The following is a 19179-nucleotide window of genomic DNA, read 5'->3' as shown; positions in this document are numbered from 1 at the left end:
CAGAACCAAGGCTTGAGCATTTCCACTGTGTACAAGGGTGTATATACACATTTGAATCCTGTGGCTCACCTCAACTGTGAAGAAAGGTAGAAAGTGCAAAGATAATTTTCTACAAGTTTCTCATAAACAGGCAGAAGAGAGAAACTCTGCATGCTCTGGCAGATCCAAGAGATCCCTTCCAACACAAAAGCTTACTTTATCAGATTTCAAGTAATCCACACTGCAGGATCACTGCAGCAAAGATCCCAGTCAGAGCTCCTGAATAATTAGAAGATACAAAATCATTAGCAAGAAGTCCAGCACTCCCAGAATAACTTGTTAAAATGCAAATAGCTCCATAAATATACAAACAGTTTAAGCATCCTCTGCTTCCTTTCCTATTGCAGGTTGGCGTACTGCCAGAAAAAAAAAAATTAAAAAAAAGATGAAGACCAAAAAACCAGTAAAACTTCAAGCAAGTTCCACATTTGTGCTTTTATGACAATGTGGTACTCCCAAATGTAAATAAGTATATTTTTAGCACTATGTTTTATTTCCTTCCTCCCAAGTGTGATATAATAGTAAATGGTCAGAGTCTCTAAAGCACGTGCAAACTTTGGAGCCATAGGAAAGAGTGTGGGGCTACTGGAAACTGCTGGTCAAATTACTTTGTTCAGAAAAATACATCCCAGACAGATGCATGACTCATATCCACTGCCATCTGTTAGACGGAAATAAGCCATCTTTGCCTCATTAAGGTAGAAATGATCCTCTTTTGTAGTCAAAGATGACCTACTGACCTGGACCCCAACAGCTCAGATCAAGCAGGTTGGGACAGTTGATGGTATTAGGACCATTTCCTTGCTACTCTCAAAAATTATAATTTAATCAAATTTTCACCTTCTCCTTCTGAAATAATTCCTCCAGGTCAAAGCATTAGGATTCATTACCCTCCCTTCTGTCCTTGGTTGAAGGCAACTAAATGGCATAAACTGTAGCAGAGCATCGCTATTCATAATAAATCCTCCTCTCTCCCAGAGCCTGGTGAAAATCTCCTGGATATGGGAGTGCTGTGAGGTGGGATTCACAACATCTGTGAGGCTTAAAGACCATCTCTGTGGGTATTTGCAAGGTGTCAGTATCCAGACAGCAGGTAGAACTGTCAGTCCCCATGAGAAACAAAGCCAGAGGATCACCTGCTTTGCAGCTCTCAGCCAAACTAGGGACTTGCAGGTGCTGCCTGCAGCCATGGAACCTCAGCAGTGCTCCTGAAGGGGTCCTGCCAGATGTGTGCCACCTGGGAGAACCACTGACCAAGGTTCAGGCCATGGGCTGACAGCGATGGCTTTTGCATCCAAGAATTCAAATTCAGATTCCAAAAAGGGCATATTGTGCTTGCAGTCTGTGTGGGTGCAGGCTAACTGTGTGTGTGTGTGTGTGTGTGCACAAACCACAAAGGGTTGTGTTTCCTGACCTTCCCCAGTCCCAGTACTGCATTACCATTTTGGGGAAAAAAAAATAAAGTAACACAAGAAGAGTGCTCTTGAATGCACGTAAGCAACAAAAGAGGTGAGAGCTAACTGAGACCTGGTAGTACTACAAAACAGTCAAATATTGACTAATATATGGAGACAAATATAGAAGGATGAAGCTAAGGTTTTTATTCCAGAATTTCCAGTTGTTTCCATTTGTGGACTCCAGTTCTGAGAAAAGACTGCAGACTGAAATACTAGAAAACACAATGGCTGAACTGGGACTATCTCAAAATTATGGTCTTTTCTATCATCACAGGTCCAGCATCCAGTTTTCATAACGTCAAATGGCTTCAGAAAGCAAATATACATTCTGTTGTTGCAAATTCTTCCAAGATTACCTCCCCCTGAAGATCAATTTCATAGCCACAGCCATACTACAAAGGAGATTCCTCCTCTCTAATTCCCAAATAAAACAATAGAGACATTATAAATAAAAGGTATCTAATCTTTACAATTTACAACAATTTCAGTGCTGAAGCATGAATCTTCCTTCTTTTCTCTAAGACTGGTGAATTATGAGACCAAAACGTTTCTGTCATTCCCCACCCTCACCAACCACCATCTCAGGGAAAAAAATGGGTTATGTCTGCATTTTACAAAACACCTGAGCTGTGCTGGAGTGTGTCTGACTTGATGCAAACAAGCAAGCACAGCATGATGCCTACTTCCTAGCAGTGTTCAGCCTAATTAGATGGAGACCCAAAAGTTCTCGTCAACTCCTACACCAGGGGAACTTCCTTCTAGATCTTTAAAAACCAACAGCATTCCTGCACACCACAAAAGCAATTAATTAGGGCCTCCATAAGTATGGGGAGAATGGCTAAAAGGTCTTGAAAGCTCAGTATTGCATGCAAAAATATTGAATACAACAGGAGTCATAATGTGGTTCAGGGTTTTGGGATTTTTCACCTTGCCTAGGCTGGAATTTGGAAAAAAAAATGGGATGTGAATATCCCAGAAAAGCATGGGTGTTTTTCAAATTGAAAGCCCTACAAAAATGTTTGAAAAATTGCCAGGGACAGTTTGACTTTTCCTTTACTGGCCATCAGACCTTTCCCATTATTTTCCATCAGAAGGTGAAGAGAACAGATAAAGTAATAAAGAAGCATTGTGGAAAACACATTTATTTGTTTTGTTTTACAAAGTTGTAATCTTGTTGTTAGAATTAGCATAATTTTAATTAGGCATAGACAGAATCCAAAAGCTGGCTTCCAGCTGTGCCTGTGTGCTTGCAGGGACATGCTATACCTGCTAGCCATGGGGGATTTGCACGTGTGTGTGTTTAGAAATGATCTGCAACCATTTTGAAGCCTTCTTTCTCAAGTCTGACATCCCTGCAATGATATCCAAAACAGAGGCTGAGTTAGCCTGAGCCTGGCAGGACATGTCAGTGAGATGGATGAAAGCTATCTTGGCTTAGATGAAAAATCCATGACTGGTATCGGGAGAAGCCTTTTTTATGAACTCCTATACTGATTGCTGATACCAATACTAATACTTTTTTTCACTATTATTTTCCTTATTAGAAAACTCTCATTTTCTTCATTTCGTAGTTTTCTGGGTTCACTGTTCCAGTGCTGAGCTTTTTTCTTCCATGTAAGCATAAATTGTTGCTGGCTGACTGCAGTCACATCTTTAAAGCTCACTTCTGCAACTGCAGAAAGAGCTAACCGCTCTGAATACCTGATGTTCACAGGGGTTTAGGTCTAAACTGGTTTTCTAGCCCTTTAGGCACAAACATTTGAAAAATATGTTCCTAAGAATGTCCTTCTAGTTGAATAATTTTAATCATAGAGTTTTGAGTAGGTTTCTCTTTTTTTTCTTCTCTTTTCTGCTTTTCTTTTCTTTTTTTTCTTTGCTTTCTTTTTTTTTTTTTTTTTTTTTAATTTATATACACTTGTGCATGTGTGTGAAATGCTACTGCTGTAGAAAGTGTGACATACAGTCTAGTGCCACTTATCAAATCCAGGCTGTCTGGCAGTCAATTTCCAGCACATCATGTCTGTCTCGTGAGCTGTGACTACGGCCCATATAGTTTTGATTTCTAGATCTTGTGACTGACCACATACAGCTGCTGTTTACAGAACTGTCATATTTAGGCAGAGGGTGTTAAAGAAAACCTTCTTACACTATAAAGATAAGCTTGCAAGAGTTTAATCAGGGAAATAAAACAGGAGCAGACTAGAAAAAATGTCTAGATACTGAAAAAGCTCTGTGTTAAAAAAAGCAATAAGCACATATACAATACACCTACACACTCATACATAGACAGGTGGGTACACTTATACACTTAGGTGTATATATAGAAGCACACTTCTATGATCATTGAAAAAAATAACTTTAATACTCATGAATTGTATTCAGTAAATAGCATTCATATTCAGGTTACAATCTGTCAATTAAGAAAGTTGTTCCAATATATTTTGCTGCCAAAGACATATAAATCTCACTTGAAAAGAAATCCCTCTTTTACTTAAGAAAAAATTTTAAGAGCTGCTTCTTTTAGTCTACTCTTTTTCTGCCAACCCTTTTATAATAAAAGGGTACAGTAAGTATCCTAAACTAAGAATTATAGATGACGACATTCTCTTTCATTATCCAGGATAATGAGCAATTTTCATGCCTTGGAAACAAGCAGACTCTACAGCAAGCCTTCAACAAATAAAAAGATGCATAATAGATGCTAGGATCATATAATGTTTCTCTTAATTTCAGGGGTTTTTACGGATGACGAAGTTATGCTGTGGATTGAAGATTATTTGGAACAGAAAATACGATATCTTGAAAGTAAGATCTTTAATTTGATTCTAAGAGTACTATTATGCGTTCAAAAATTGATACTGTTTTGCATGTACTGTCAGAAGAGGTATTGAAATTTCCAGTTTGGGAGGTGTGCATTTGTTCCTTTTTAGCTGATTATAAAAGCATCTATAACTCTAAGTCCTCACCTGCAGTCACAAATGTTTTTCCAGCTTGGCCCATGAAATTAAACAGTATCTTCAGCAGGAAAATTTGAAAGAACAAAGAAATATTTAAAAAAAAAATTCAAAAATATCCAGGAGAAAATTGCTGATAAACATCAGTAAGAACTAAATAGAAGATAATTCGCTGGAAAAGGATAGATGGAAGCAGCTAGTGTTGATTATTTTTGTAAGTCTCTTACCCCCTGTACAAATTGGCCTTAAATGGTAGCTTAGTTAGAGCCAAACTGACAGTCTAAGAACATCAAGATGACAACTCATACACTGTTACTGCTTTTAGAAGAAGACAGTAACTAATTTTAAGGGGGTACATGTTATACAGGCTCTGTCTGGTTTGTCTCACAGAGCCAGTTCATTTCTCCCCTTAGCCCATTTCTGCTGCAAGCTCAAATTCAGGGAAGGATTTGCAATTAATTTTAAATAGACTAATATTGTCCTTAGAAGGATATATTTAATTTCTTTAAAGGAAGAAGAAATCTAAAGAACTAGGAATGGATTTACCAGAGTAATAAAAACATCACATCAGTGCTTTCCTCCACCCTCACACCACCCCAGATAAACACTTTAGTGCCATCTGAAACTGCATGCCCGACTCCAGCTGTGCTGTTCCTCATCTCCGTGCATAATGGTGGCCTCACAGTACTCCTCTGATTTGAGACATTTGTTCTTTTGTCCTCTGTGGTAAAATTGCAGGATGTGCTTCCTCCCTCCAGCTTTGCAGCCACAAGTTGACATGTAGAACAACCGAGGCATCAGCTAAATTCCAAGACACATTGTCACCAACAAGAGGAGACATAATACAAGACCTTTTCTGCATTTCAAAGAACATCTGCTTACATGACATTTGCCCATTACCTAAATATCCCAGCAATAATTGAAGAAACCTTGTCCCCTTGTTCCCAAACAGGTATGTCCACATTATATGAAGATTGTCATATGAGTTTTATTATCATTTGCAGACATAAATAATAAAAAAGGTAAAAAGAAAAGCCACTCAAGAACCAAAGGATAAAAGGCATATTTCATTTGGAAAGAGGTATAAAATCAGATTGGGGAGGAGAAAGAATGGATCCAGGAATAGGATCCACTGAGATGAAAACTCTGGTCAAAAAAACAGGAAATAATATAAAAGCTTTCAGCTTTTATTGGTGACAAAGATAAAATGGGTTAGTATTCATTTCACATGCATCTTATGGTTGTTACACACTTAAAAATCAGTCCCTCTACTCAAATATATCTCTTTTGAAGCACAATTTGTGCAGCAACTGTTTCCTTTTTTTCCCAAATAGATTCAAGTCTAAAATTCATCAGCATATAGGAGCTATACAGACTTCAGTACATAATACGTTCTATTAAAACACAATGAATTTTTCGCTTTGACAATCCACTGCGTGTTTAATTATTATTTGAAGCAGATAAAGAGAATCTAAAGGTCTTCTCTCAAGAAAAGTTGTTCCATTGTTGTTGTCAAATGTTAAAGGACACTAATAATGGAGTATTAAAACAAAAATTGACAACAACAAAAATACGTACACCTATTTTATTCAAACTTAAATGCTGCTTGTCATTTATCAGGAAAACAAATTACAGTACTCATAAAATATTTTCTTTACTGGTACGATGAAGAATCTTCTTTTCAAAGGCAGATGACTGGGATAAACATTTATTCTGGTGAGCCTAGTGTAAAATGCCTAGATTCTTTAGAGAAGTGTTAAACATTTAAACAGACTGAGTTTCTTTTGAATTTTAAGAATTAGAAGACAATTTAGAGTCTGTAGCATAGTAGCTGCAAAGTAGGACTATGTCACATGTAGGTGATAGACTGAAGCTCAAAATAGGAAACCTTGTGTTTGAGGCATTGGCATTTACTTACACAGCAGTGGCTTACACAGCATTCTGCTACTCAAAACCACATCCTTAGCTCATGTAAAGTATTAGGAGGATTTGATAACCCAGAGCTCTGACTGGTTTTATTCTTCACACCTTCAGGTCTGTGGTCACAGAGAAGTAGTGGAATGGCTCCTATGGCTGGAGTGTTGGGAGGGAAGGATGAAGGTTCTTTAGAAAGGACAGGCAGGGGAAACAACAGAGTGTCACCCTCTACATCAGTAATCAGCTGGAGTGCATAGAGCTCTGCCTTGGGATGGATGAGAAAGCAGAGAACTTGTGGGTCAGGATCAAAGGGAGGGCAGGGACAGGTGACCTTATACTGGGCATCTGCTACAGGCTGTCAGCCAGGAAGATTGAGGTGCTCTACAGACAGATAAGAGCAGCTTCACATTTATAGGCTGTGGTCCTATGGGGGAACTTCTGTTGGAGGGTCAATACAGCAGGTCAGTCAATACAGTAGGTTCTTGGAAAGCAGGTAACTTCCTTCTTCAAGTGACAGAGGAGCCAAAGAGAAGAGGTGTTGTGCTGGACCTTGTTCTCACCAGGCACAAGCTCAAGGGTAGCCTTGGTGGCAGTGACCATGAATTGGTGGCATTTGAGACCCTTACAACAGTGAGGAGGGCTCACAGCAAGCTCTCCATCCCAGGGATAGCAGACTTGGGCCTCTTCAGGGATTTTCTTGGTAAGGTACCAGGAATAAATCCCTGGAAGAACGAGAGACGCCAGAAAGCTGGTTAATACTCAAGAATCACCTCATCCAAACTCAGGAGCAAATGTATCCAAAGAAGTCAGGAAAATCACCAGGAGACCTCTGTGAATGAACAAGGAGCTCCTGGATAAACTGAAACAGAAAAAGTTTACAGAGGGTGGAAGCCAGAACCAGTAGCCTAAAAACACAATGAAATTGTCTGAGCTGCCAGAGATCATGTTAGGAAAGCTAAAGCCATGGTAGAATTAAATCTGACCAGGAATGTCATAGGCAAAAATAAAAGCTTCTACAGATATGCCAGTGATAAAAGAAAGATTAGGGAAAATGCTGCTTGTCTCCAGAAGGAAATGGGAGACCTAGTTACCTGGAATAAGCAGAACCCTGAGGTACTCTATGACTTTTTTTGCCTTAGTCTTCACTGGCAAGTGCTCCAGCTATACTGCCCAAGTTGAGCAAAGGCAGGGACTGAGAGAATGAAGAACTTTCAGCTGTAGATCAGGCACAAGAATATCTAAGGAAAGATAGAAAGAACACCTGAAAGAGCACAATGTGACCAGCAGGTCAAGGGAGACAATTCTGTCCTTGTACCCTGCTTATGTGAGACTCCCCATGTAATACTGTGTCCAGCTCTGGAGTCCCCAGCAAAAGAAGGAAAGGGACCTGTTGGGAAAAGTCCATTAATATGTTCAGAGGACTAGAACACCTCTCCTGTAAAAACAGGCTGAGAGTGCTGGGGCTATTCAGCCTGGAAAAGAGAAGATTACCATGAGACCTTACAGAGAAATTGTGAATGTTCCATCCCTGGAAGGGTCCAAGGCCAGGTTGGATGGAACTCTGAGCAACCTGGTCTAGTTGAAAGTGTCCCAGCCTATGCCAGGGGGGCTGGAACTAGATGATCTTTAAGATCCCTTCCAACTCAAACCATTCTATGATTTTATGATTCTATGGGAAGTGACTGGTTTTATCTTTAAATCATTCCAAACCTTTCAGCTGCTGCAACATTTAAGATCTGTTCTTTATGCACCAGGTAGGGCATAGTCTTCACATCTAGACTAATATCTAAAGGGAAAAGGTATCAAACAGCATGACTGAAAGCGCTACTAATCATTTACGCATACTGTTTGGAAACAATTCTCTGAACAAGGTCTGAAAAGTGCCTTTCAAATAAATACAGACCAAGGAAATGTAATCATCAAAAACGACTTAGACATCACACTCTTCAAAAGAAACAAATTATCATCATGACATGTAATAGATCTTGAATAACATTCACATCCCTGTCAGGGGTTTTAAAAGATTGACAAAACGGGATGTGGATATTAAATCTATTTTTTTTCCTAAAACAAATACACATGCACAATAACAGTTTCCTGGCAAGCTGAACTTCACAGCTTTTGTCATTTTTTTTACAGGCTGTCTTGATTTATAGGAAGTGTTATCTCCAGTATGCAAGCTAAAGTGCAAGGGAGACTGCTGTCTCTGGCCATGCACAACTGACCCAATTCTTTACCTGTGAAGATTAAAAGTGAAGACTCTGGAAAAGATAATGTTGTCCCCCACACCCAGGTTCTGAGAGCTTCACAGCACTCCCACAATATGAGTCCCAGAAGCAAAAGCTCCCCTGGGACTAATCTTTCCTTTGGTATCTGTTAAAACAAGAATGATACCATTTCTGGAGGCTGTTTCTTTCATTCCATATCCTGAGACTGAAGCCCTGAATTTGCCCAGGAAGCCCTCTAGCAAGCCACTTGGGAAGAGAAAGAACTATGGGAAATCCTCTCCCTCTTGGAGACCACCCACACAAGGTTGTCCCACTGATCCAAGGTTGAAAGGCTGTGGTTCCCTCTTCTGCCACAGAAGTGTGTCCCAAAAGTCACACCAGCAGTCCCAGAGCTGGTTGGTTTCTCCTCCATGGATTCAGGCAGTGTAGAAGACCGGCCATTGACTGCCATGGCCTTGCTTCTCCCTCAGGCAACTTCTTGCTTCTCTTTTCTGTTTGTTGGCTTTTTTCCCAGTACCAGGGGCAGGTCTGAGATGTCATCACAAGAGAAATACTTGGGCTTCACTTCTCCTTCTCCCACCCAGTCTACTTCTGCTCCTTGGCACTGGATTCCAGTGAGAAGGGGAAGGGGTGAAGAAAAAGGAGCATTTTTTTACGAGTTCAGTGCTCTGACCTTTGCTACAAACTGGTTTGTTTTTTTTTCTTGAATAATGTGGATAAGCTATCAGCACAGTGTTTCTCTCCAGAGTGTTGGCCACTGACTCAGACCCATAGATATTCCATCTCAAACTGAAATCTGCATGCAGCGTACTGAAGGTCACAATAATAACAATGGATATATTCCTCAGAGTCAGTTTTCAAAGCAGAGAGAATGAATGAAATCCCCATCTGTTGCTTTATATCCTGCTGCTTTAATCCCCTGAATCACTAGCAGTGAGCAAGGAAGTGCTGGACATGTGAGAGAGCCATCCCAACTCCTATCTGCCACATTGCCAGGGCTGCAGGAAGAAAAAACACTCAAGCTGAGAAAGAGGGTGATGGTTACAGAGACGCCTCTGTGAGGAGTTCTCATCTCTGGAAAGTACTTACTGGACTGAAACAGCTTGGGACTGTTGATCTCCAGGGCGTGCTACAAGAAGCATTACTCTGCTCATATCAGTGACGTCTTCAGAAAAAAGAATTTGTGCCAGCTCTGTAACAAGTGAGGGGAGAATGTGGTCGCCTGCTGTAAGTGTTGACAGCAAATTGCCAGATTTTCTTACTTTGTCTTTATATTTTGCATTGAAAGAACCTTTGTGCACATCCCAAAAAGGTGACATATATGTGCAGGCAAGTGGTGACAGCTGTGCCTTGGTTTCCCTCTGCCACCCTCCTGTGATGTCATTTACTTTTCAGTTATTATTTAATGGAATTGTGCAATAGGTTCATGTTTCCCTTGTGCAGGTGTATCTACAGCCTAGACACCACCTGTAGCCAAAACACTTTCAGCTCAGCTTTAGCCTTTAGGCACTAGCAGCTTTTCTCTCTTTAGCAGGGATGGGAACAGGTGTCTTTTGTTCACTTAGCTTTGGTGTGGAACCTGTGCTACAGGGAGGGAGATGAAGGAAGAGGATAGAAGAGTGATTTAGAAGTGAAGTTGTTCAAAGAGAGACTGGTGTCTCCTCTCAGTCTCAGGTGGATTTCCTTTTGTTTAGTCTAACAGAAGAGAATCATATTTCCTGCTCTGCATGCACAAACAAAAATGTAAGAAAACAAACCCTCTCAACAAAGGTTTTGAGAGCTGTGACCTTAGTGGGGAAAAAAATGAAACAGGAACAAAACAGCCCCCTCACAATCCCAGCTTCCTTGCATGGCACAAAGCATCATAAACAAAGTTCTACAGTAATACAGTGTTGATACACAGGGATATACAGTACTGCCCATAAAATTAGTCATGTGTTATTGCACAAAGTGGTGTGTTCCATAAGAGCTGCCTATTTAGCAAGCTTGATCAAGAACATTAAATATGAAAATAAGGAAAAAACATTTAACATTGTTGAAAAGTAATTAAAAATATATTTCACCATATGCTTCCCTGCCATTACTTCATTTCAGCAAAACAAATGCCTGGAGCATTTATTATCCCCCATCATTTTTTAAAGAGGCCTAATGTTTCCACTTGGCACAGGAGACACACAGATAAAATGAATCAGCCCTGAAATGAATTGTGTGAAATGCATTTGTCTGAATTCAAAAGCTTCTCTGTAGTCAAAAATGCAGAAGTATTTCCAATGTCTCAAAATGCATATCTGAAAAATAACCATTTTTTGCTGGTTTTGCACTGTAATCTTTGAAACAAAGGCTAAAATGCCTTTAGCTTTATTAGGGTTCTGCTCCGGTTAGAGTCAGTATTAGAAAGTTCAGGTTACTAACACAGCTCCTAAACAGCCTTAGTATTAAAAAAAGCAAAACAGAAGAAAAAAATTAAGATAAATAAAAGTACAACAATACATCAAAAAGCTTTCAAAGCACAACTAAACTCTTGAGACTGAGTTCATCCACTGTGCAATTATGCTGTTTCCTGCTCTGTGATGCCAGGCATAAATTTGACCACAGGGTTTTCAAAGATAGATTATAAGCAATTTTATTTTAATTCATGGTGGACAGAAGAAAAAGGTATCCTCTTTCATAAGTGATGAACCAAAGAGCAGTAGTTTGCAGGGCTGTATTTGGAGATTTATTTTTGAAAGTGATGTATCTCTGGCCAGTTAAAGGCAGGGAGGGGAGGGCAGATATTATTCCTCAGAAGAATAATGGATTAATAAAATGGCCACTTAAAAAAAAAAGTCCTTGCTTGTGTCAAATGATAGGAACAACCATAATTAATGAAAATAATTTATAAACACAGCTGGATAAAGATGTTCATGCTGTGCAGTTGATGTGGTAGTTTATTCATTACTGGCACTGAAACACATGCTGTCTCTTTTTGTCTTTACACCGACTCCTTTTGTGCGTGTGAAACTTGACCCACCAGCCTGTATACCAAAGCTCTGCCATGCAGGACAACTCACTGGCACTGACCTGGCACGTAGCTGTGAGACAAGTGACCTGAGACAGAAATCAAACACAGCAGATTCTTCCTGGGTGACCGGAGGCAAGGAATGCACTGGAAGTGATGTGAGAAAGCCCTCCAATGCCCTGAAATAGTCATTAATAGTCCCTCCCTTTCTGGGAGCAATGAGGGGAGACAGAAACTACTGAGGAGGAAAGAGTATATTACATTAGTCCAAAAGATCTGGCTTTTTCTGTCACCTCATAGAAGGAGGCGCAGAGAAAAACGTGGTAGGAATCAGGGAAATGTGGATATGGGATTTGGGTCTTTTAGTATGCTCACCAGGAGCAAACTTTGCCACAGTACCACAAAGCCCATAGTGTGTTTTTGCTAGTAAACTACACGTCTTTCCTTCTCCCTTCTTCTATTCCACTCAATGTATTTCAGTTCAAACACCACATTCTGCTCTCATTTGAAAAAAAAATAAATGCAGCAATGTATTCAAATGACATCGAAAAATGGAAAAGGTGGATTGAAATGTTTCAACTGAAAACCACAGTGGGGCTTGGTAGCCTGGAAACCCTGGAAACTCCCAAGTGAATCATTATCCTTCATTGCCTACTACTGTTAAAGAACATGACCAGGAGAAAGGTCTAAATATTATCAGATGCATAGTAAAACCATGATAGCTAACAGACCTGTGTGCTTTGCAGCAGATGCAATTTTGTTGTGGTTCCACATGACAGAAGCTGGCTCTTCAATTCAAGCTCTACAGATGGGTTCGTTCAGCTCTGGAAGTCCCTTTTTAAACAACACTTTATCAGGCAAGGGGACAACACTAATGCAGAGAGTAAAGGTGATGGAGCTGGGAATGTAACAGATTTCTATCTTTATCAAATGGACCAAAGGCCTATGCTGATCAATGAATCCCATCAATATAGTCATGTATTTCAAGCACATGGGTTGTTTGTCCTTTACAGAAGAAAATAATCTGAGTTTGAATGAGTTTCTTGAGCACCTCCAACGCATGATCTGATCTTCTCTTAAAAGTTTTGCTAGCATTACTGAGTGGAACAGGAGAATTAAAAGAAATCACACTTTAAACCAGAATATGGAGACTTAGTTCTTCAAAGAACAGATTTTATTCTCTAATGAAAGAGGAACATTTTTTCTAATGGAAGCTTCATTTCCACTTCAGAAACATGCTGGTGTGAATGGGTATAGCTATACTGGTTGACCATTGTAGATTTAACAATCCCTGTAAAACAAATTAGGAATTTAAGTACAGATTCTAAGAAGTTTACTTAATATTTGCAAACTGATGTGAGATCTTCAAGTGAAAGAAATTCTTAAATGCTGCTAGATTAACTACTAAAAAAAACAATACTTGACTATTCAGTTAGCTGAAAAATCTTCCATTATTTTGTTATGTCTAAAATAATCTACAATCTTCTAAAGACTCAGCATGGTGGATTTGTAGGATAAAGCTAAAAAGCAGAGGAAGGAGAATTGTCGATAACACTCGGCATGGCCACTCCCCAGCTTAGCTGTATATGTCTATCAAAGGCATCTCCTACATACCAGCCCAGGATACATGTCCAAAGGGCCTCTCAGCTTCCAGGACCCTGACATTCAACAGTCAAAACAGCATCATAACAATGTTATATCTATTCAGCAATTAATGTGCATATTTTAGGTATTAATGCAATATCTGTTTTAATTAACTAGTATTTTTAGCTGCTCAGAATGACTGAAACTCACTTTTCTCCATCAAGGATGTACATTGTGTTAAGTATAAATTAGCTCTATTTTGAGCTCAGAAACTGTGCATAAAACTCTTGTTGTCCAGATTAAAAAATCAAAAAAATTCTGCCAGAAAGAGAATGAATAAATAATTGTCATCTCCTGACAAACATAAAAGCAGAGGAGGAAACACACATGTGATTTTGAAACAGGATTACTCATAGATTCAAAAGTAATAAATCCAATTACCTTGCTTGATTCATCAATAAATGGGAAAGTAGTATTTGTTTTATTATCAAATTAAGTTATTCTTTGGAAGTAATCCACTTAAAATAATTGTTTCCTAGCATCAAGGAAAAGTAATCAGTAAAAAGGAACATAAAATATCTTTCTACTGCTTTCTCTAAAAGGCTTTTTCACATTTTTCTGAGCACCAGATTAGCCCATTAAAAAGAGTGGAAGAGAAATTCAAGGAATCCAGATAAGTAAATGCTGCTTTTATAACATCTTTTGCTCTAACTACATAGCACAGTGATTTAAAAGCAAAAGTTCTCACACCCTAGACTCAGAATAAAATGGTCTACTGGGAACTCTGCAATTCAGCTACTGTTGAATTTTCTGTCCTCAGTGAAGCAATGTTGGTGAAACCTTTGACTGCCAGGGCTGAAGTATTCCCAAAAGCATCTTCTGCCCACAGGACGTTACTCTCTGTGTGCACAGTACAAAAATATGGGCAAGACTGGTTCACCAGTATTGGCACAACAAATACAGGTTCACCTATGTCAGGATAGATGGTTTAAGCAGAGACACAGGGAGATGGAAAACCCTAAAACGAACTATCTGTTGTGGCTAAAATATACTCCTGCAATTTTATGACTTATGTGAGTGGAACCTGTAGATGTAATATAAAGAGAAAAACAGGGAGAAAAATACTTAAAATCTTAACCTTTCTTTTTCTAAATGTCCTTTCTGCAAGGCAGCCATGTCCCCTACAGTCTTTGAATTCTCAGTTAGTAAGGCATCTAGAACGCTGCCTTATGTTAAGAGTTTGGTGTGCAAAAGAATAAAACGTCCCTGTACTTGTTGAAAAGGAAATCATAAATCCCACCAATGCAGAAAAGGCTTTTTGTCATCAAAGAACTGATTCATCTCATACAGAGTGAGATTCAAGACTTGGATTACAGAGATTATCCACTGGTGACCAGAAGTTTATGTATTCACTCTGTTCTAGCAAGACTCAGTTTTTTGTCCATCTGCTAGGGAAGCCTCTACTGTGTTTCTTTGTGAAGAGGTAAATCAACTTGCATTGCCATGCTAGACATACCAGCACAGAATTTAAGACAAGACTGTGACTCACTGATGATAAATTAATTTTTAAATTAAAAGTTGACTCACTTTGTACAAGTCACAGTCTGGAGCAGCCTTCTGATAGTTTAAGCTTCAAGCAAACGAACAGTTGTAAACAGTAACTAAAGGTATTGTTTTATGGCAGTGTCTGTGGAAAGCACCATGGTGTGAGGATCTGTTTCCATGACCCAGACACTCCTTTCTCCCCTGTATGCTATGCTCCTAAATTGCTAGGAGCTGCAGCATTGAGCCATACCACATTTCTCCAGTAAAAGTAGCCATTAACCCTCAGACATGCAGGCTGCTCAGCTTTCTACTCTTGCATATATTCAGGCTAGGACCTAACGTAGTAATGGACAAGCCACTGAATCCTTTGGAGTTAATTTTTTCGGCTCAGCAATCTGTTTCTGGGTGTCACTAATATTAATGTGGAGGTTGTATGTTCTTATCTAGGACTGTATTTTTAGCTGGCAGAGACCCATCTGAAGGCATAGTTGGCTGTCTAGGGTTGGAACAAAATGTCAACCCATCCAACATCTAAAAATATTAATGTAATTGCATGCTGAAAAGTGATAACTGAGTAAGTAAATACAAATGGATATCAGCTTCAAATTGTGGAATATGCTAGTCTATTTTTTCTTGCAATTGGCATGAACCACTTTATTTTTTTAAGATATTATATCCAAATATTTTTTCATGCAACAGTGAAATATTTCAGTTTAACTTTAAATACATTATGAAATAACACATTTGAATATTTCACAAAAAAAACCAACAAACAGCATCCTAACACATTGTAATACTTAGAAATATTTACATATTCTTTATAATAATAATTGTATCTAAAATTAAAAACTCAGGTGTTAGCATGAGGATTACCACCGTAAACCTTATAGAAACATTACAACTGTACATTCTGCTTCTGAGATAGCATAAGCACACAGCTCCTTTTAATGATACTCATTCTCAAATGAGATTGTTATACTTTGAAATTTTGGAAACCTGAATTCAGTGGAGAACTATTTATATCAGAATAACCAATGATGTATCAGAACAAAAATCTAGGATAGTCAAAGGGAGAGAAAACCAACAGTGATTAAAATAAATGAACAAGGCACAAAACTCATAGATATAAATTAAATCAAATACCTTTAGGCTCCTCTGAAGTCTGAAGCATATCACTACAGTCTAATTTCAGGGAGAAAAATCAGAGGACGAATTCTGCAGCGGTTCTAAATAAAGTATACTGTGAGCACAAGGATTAACCGCAGTGCACTACATAAAAAAATTAATCTATTTTTGTCATCATTCTATGACTCCATATTTTTCTGTTCCAGTATAGGAGCATTTATGGTATTTTTTCTCCCCTTCACTACACATGCATGATTTTTTCATTGAGAATTCATCTGAATAACAGATCAGAAGCACCTCTGGCGTGTGTACACAGCAAGACCATATGACCAGGGAGGAGTATTTTCACTTGCAAAATTCTAAATTCTGAAATCCTCCATTATTTCCTCACATGAAGTCCATGGCTCTTACTCTTTAAGTTGTGTTATGGACAGAACTCAGTCCTGAGGAGAGTAGCAATAAGAGACTGAATTTAGAGAGTGAAGATTTGGGTACCTTAACATTTGAGGGTCTGGGCTAGATGTATCTCTGCTAAAGAAGCTGGAAGAGCTCTGTAGTCCCAGACCTTGTTATGTTCCTCATCTGCAGGGGAACTCCAAACTGGGGAAGACCCAGACTGCTCTGCAACTTTCCTATTCCTGATTTCCTCAGGAAAGGAAAATATGATTGTGACTGAGGTGAAAACTACTGAATGTTTCAATTTGTGTGCAGAGGGGGAAACCAAAGGACCAGAACCCATAGGTAGAGCCTCTGTGACAGAGCAGACATTGAACCAAATAATTAGAAGTGCTTTGGGCAGAAAAATCTAGCCCTTTCCCACCTTATTTTTAAAATCTGAAATCCCTTAAAAAGGGATTATTAACCTAAAAATGTTTATAATGTATTTATAATGCATTTATTAATATTTCTATTGTTTGGACTTCTGCTAAGCCACTCTTATTTCAAATACATAAACAAAACAGCCAAATCCCAACAGGGTGTGTGATCTTAGAGCTTCTCATCTCTAGCTTGTTATTCCACAGAATTGGGCAAACAGAGCAGCAATTAATAAAATATGATATTTATGTTTGAAAGCTGAGAAATTTTCAAGGCAGACTCAAAATGCACAAATATTTTTGTTAAACAGCAGTTTACGAAAGCCTGGGTGATACACAGAGCAACGAGTTTTACTGCCAAAGGTTAAGTTCTGGGTGCATTCATCAGTTCAGACTTTATTATTTCTGAAGTACTTTGTGGAGCAGAAAAAAAACCCTGCCATCATTCTGTCTGAAGATGGCCCCCTACAAAGGTGGAACTCACGCCCAGAAGAATCAGAAACCTTAGAACCTCAGTGCTTTCAGAATCCAATGTGGAACATGTCTTTTAGGCTCTGTCTTTCCTCAGAAACTCACACAGAGCAATCTCATTTTTCCCACCAGCATGGAGAAAGCAGATAGTCACAGAGATCCCTTTCTGTCTGCGATGAACAGCTGTAGGTCTACAGATGTTGGGTTTCATTTGGCAGAGCGCACCATTGTATCCTCTGTGTTAAAAGGTGCTGAGCTGGGGTTTGATGTGCTGTTGTTAAGTGGCACAGCTCCATTTGCACTTCTTGGAGGTCTGGACCGGTTTCTCTGTCTGGGTTTGTCCTTTTGCTAGCTGAGCTCAGTGAACTTAGGTTCATACAGAGAGCACAGGCTTTGAAGTTATCTGAGGCAGGTGTCAATGTTATCATCAATAGCACTTCTGACACATGACTTCAACTGGGATTTTAACTGCATTTTTGCCAATACACAATCCTTTAACTTCCTCTAACTTAGCATAATTGCATTACAGGAATTTCAAGGAGTTCTTTGAAGCAAGGTACAATTAACATCCTTTCAAAGAACATTCCCACTCAGCATTTACCCTAGGCAAACTTCCTATCTGAAGAAACGGTTTGTTTAAGTGTAAATCAGTTTTTTCACTTGTGGAAACTGTTCCCAGTCTCTTCTCAAATACACTTTCACAGCAAAACCAGTCTCCAAGTCTTTGCATGTTATAAGGTGCATTGCTAGCTAAACAATGAAGTTAATTTTAAAGATTATTAGAAAATTAGTCTCTGTCTCTAGATTACTATGAATTCATGAAATTATGAAAGTAAAAAAATGTAATTTTTCACTATGAATTACCATGAACTATTATGAATTACCACGAATTACCATGAATTCAAGAAAGAAAATCTACTGACAATGCATTCCTACATAAAAGATACCAGTGGTCTTCCACTTTTAATCTAATTTTTAAATTGTCCTGAGAAATCCTTGATGCAAACTTTGGTTGATTGGAAAACAAACAGCAGCTGTAGAAGACAGATGAAAACCAACCTGAACGAAGCAAAGACAGGATTATCCTGTCTTCTGTCCACTGCTGAGCAAAGAGGAGACTTCAGCTTCCAGAGTGGTCATTTTAACACCTCTATATAGCACTAAAGTATAAGTTGAGAAAAATCCAAGTGTCTTAATCACTACATGGTGTCATTCAGGATATCATATGACATTAGCTAATCATGCACATCCTCTTCACTTCCCTAAATCAGACGCTGCTACTGAATGGGAGAAGATAAGAACCCTGTTTTAAAAAGATTTTTAAATGACAATGTTTAATTTCATCATTCTTTTTAGGAAAGAAAAACCTTTATAAGCCTTTTAAATAACAATCTGCAGCCCTGTGGTAACAGGCTGGCAAGTGTAGTTGAAGGTACTGTGCTATAAGAAGCTTTGAAATGTCATAACAAATTCTTTCCTTTCCTTTACATCTAATCACGCTGTGCTCAAGCCATGTAATTTCCAGAGGCAGCCCATTTGTGTGCTGTGAACATTTATGAGTTTATACATCATATAGTATTTATTAGAATTTGGATAGAAACCCAAGAGTTTTAAAGGTGGAGTTGTATCACATTTTGCTGAACACACACACAGAAGAGCTTGAACTATTGCCTCTAATTTTTTTTTTTTCCCTTGGATTATCAAGGATTAACTTAATGATTTCTGTGGGAAAAAAAGAAAAAAACAACTCATAAAAGGAGAGAGAAGGAGGGGAGATTTTTGGTTATATTTAAACAAAAGATATAATATAATCATTGCTAATAGCTAAGTAGATGATGAAAATATAATTTCCACAATTTAGAAGTTCAGGTTGGTTTTTTTCCTGAGCTAAATGTTCAGCCTTTAGATGTCATTGCATTGGAGATCTAATAAGCTTCATGGCTTTTCAGAAATATCTGATGCTATGATTAAAATACAACCTCCTTCATCAAAGGTTTTTTAATAAGGAAAACACTGTTCAGGTATAACACATAACCACTTTTGGAT

At 38.6% G+C, this 19179-nt stretch overlaps 1 long non-coding RNA gene across 1 annotated transcript in view; it reads right to left on the bottom strand.

Moving 5' to 3' along the window:
* LOC107200706 overlaps positions 1-18325 on the bottom strand; it is a 150759-nt gene extending 132434 nt beyond the window's left edge. The window contains exons 1-2 of the long non-coding RNA XR_004496077.1: positions 18193-18325; positions 15866-15948 (exon numbers count right to left, since the gene is read on the bottom strand). This is a non-coding gene — a long non-coding RNA (uncharacterized LOC107200706). The remainder of the gene's footprint in view (positions 1-15865; positions 15949-18192) is intronic.
* Between the last annotated feature and the right edge of the window lie 854 nt (positions 18326-19179).

The sequence above is a fragment of the Parus major genome, chromosome 2 (genome assembly GCF_001522545.3).
Source record: "Parus major isolate Abel chromosome 2, Parus_major1.1, whole genome shotgun sequence".
NCBI lineage: Eukaryota > Metazoa > Chordata > Aves > Passeriformes > Paridae > Parus > Parus major.
The sequence above is the reverse complement of the archived record's forward strand: the minus strand, read 5'-3'. Positions and strand labels throughout refer to the sequence as shown.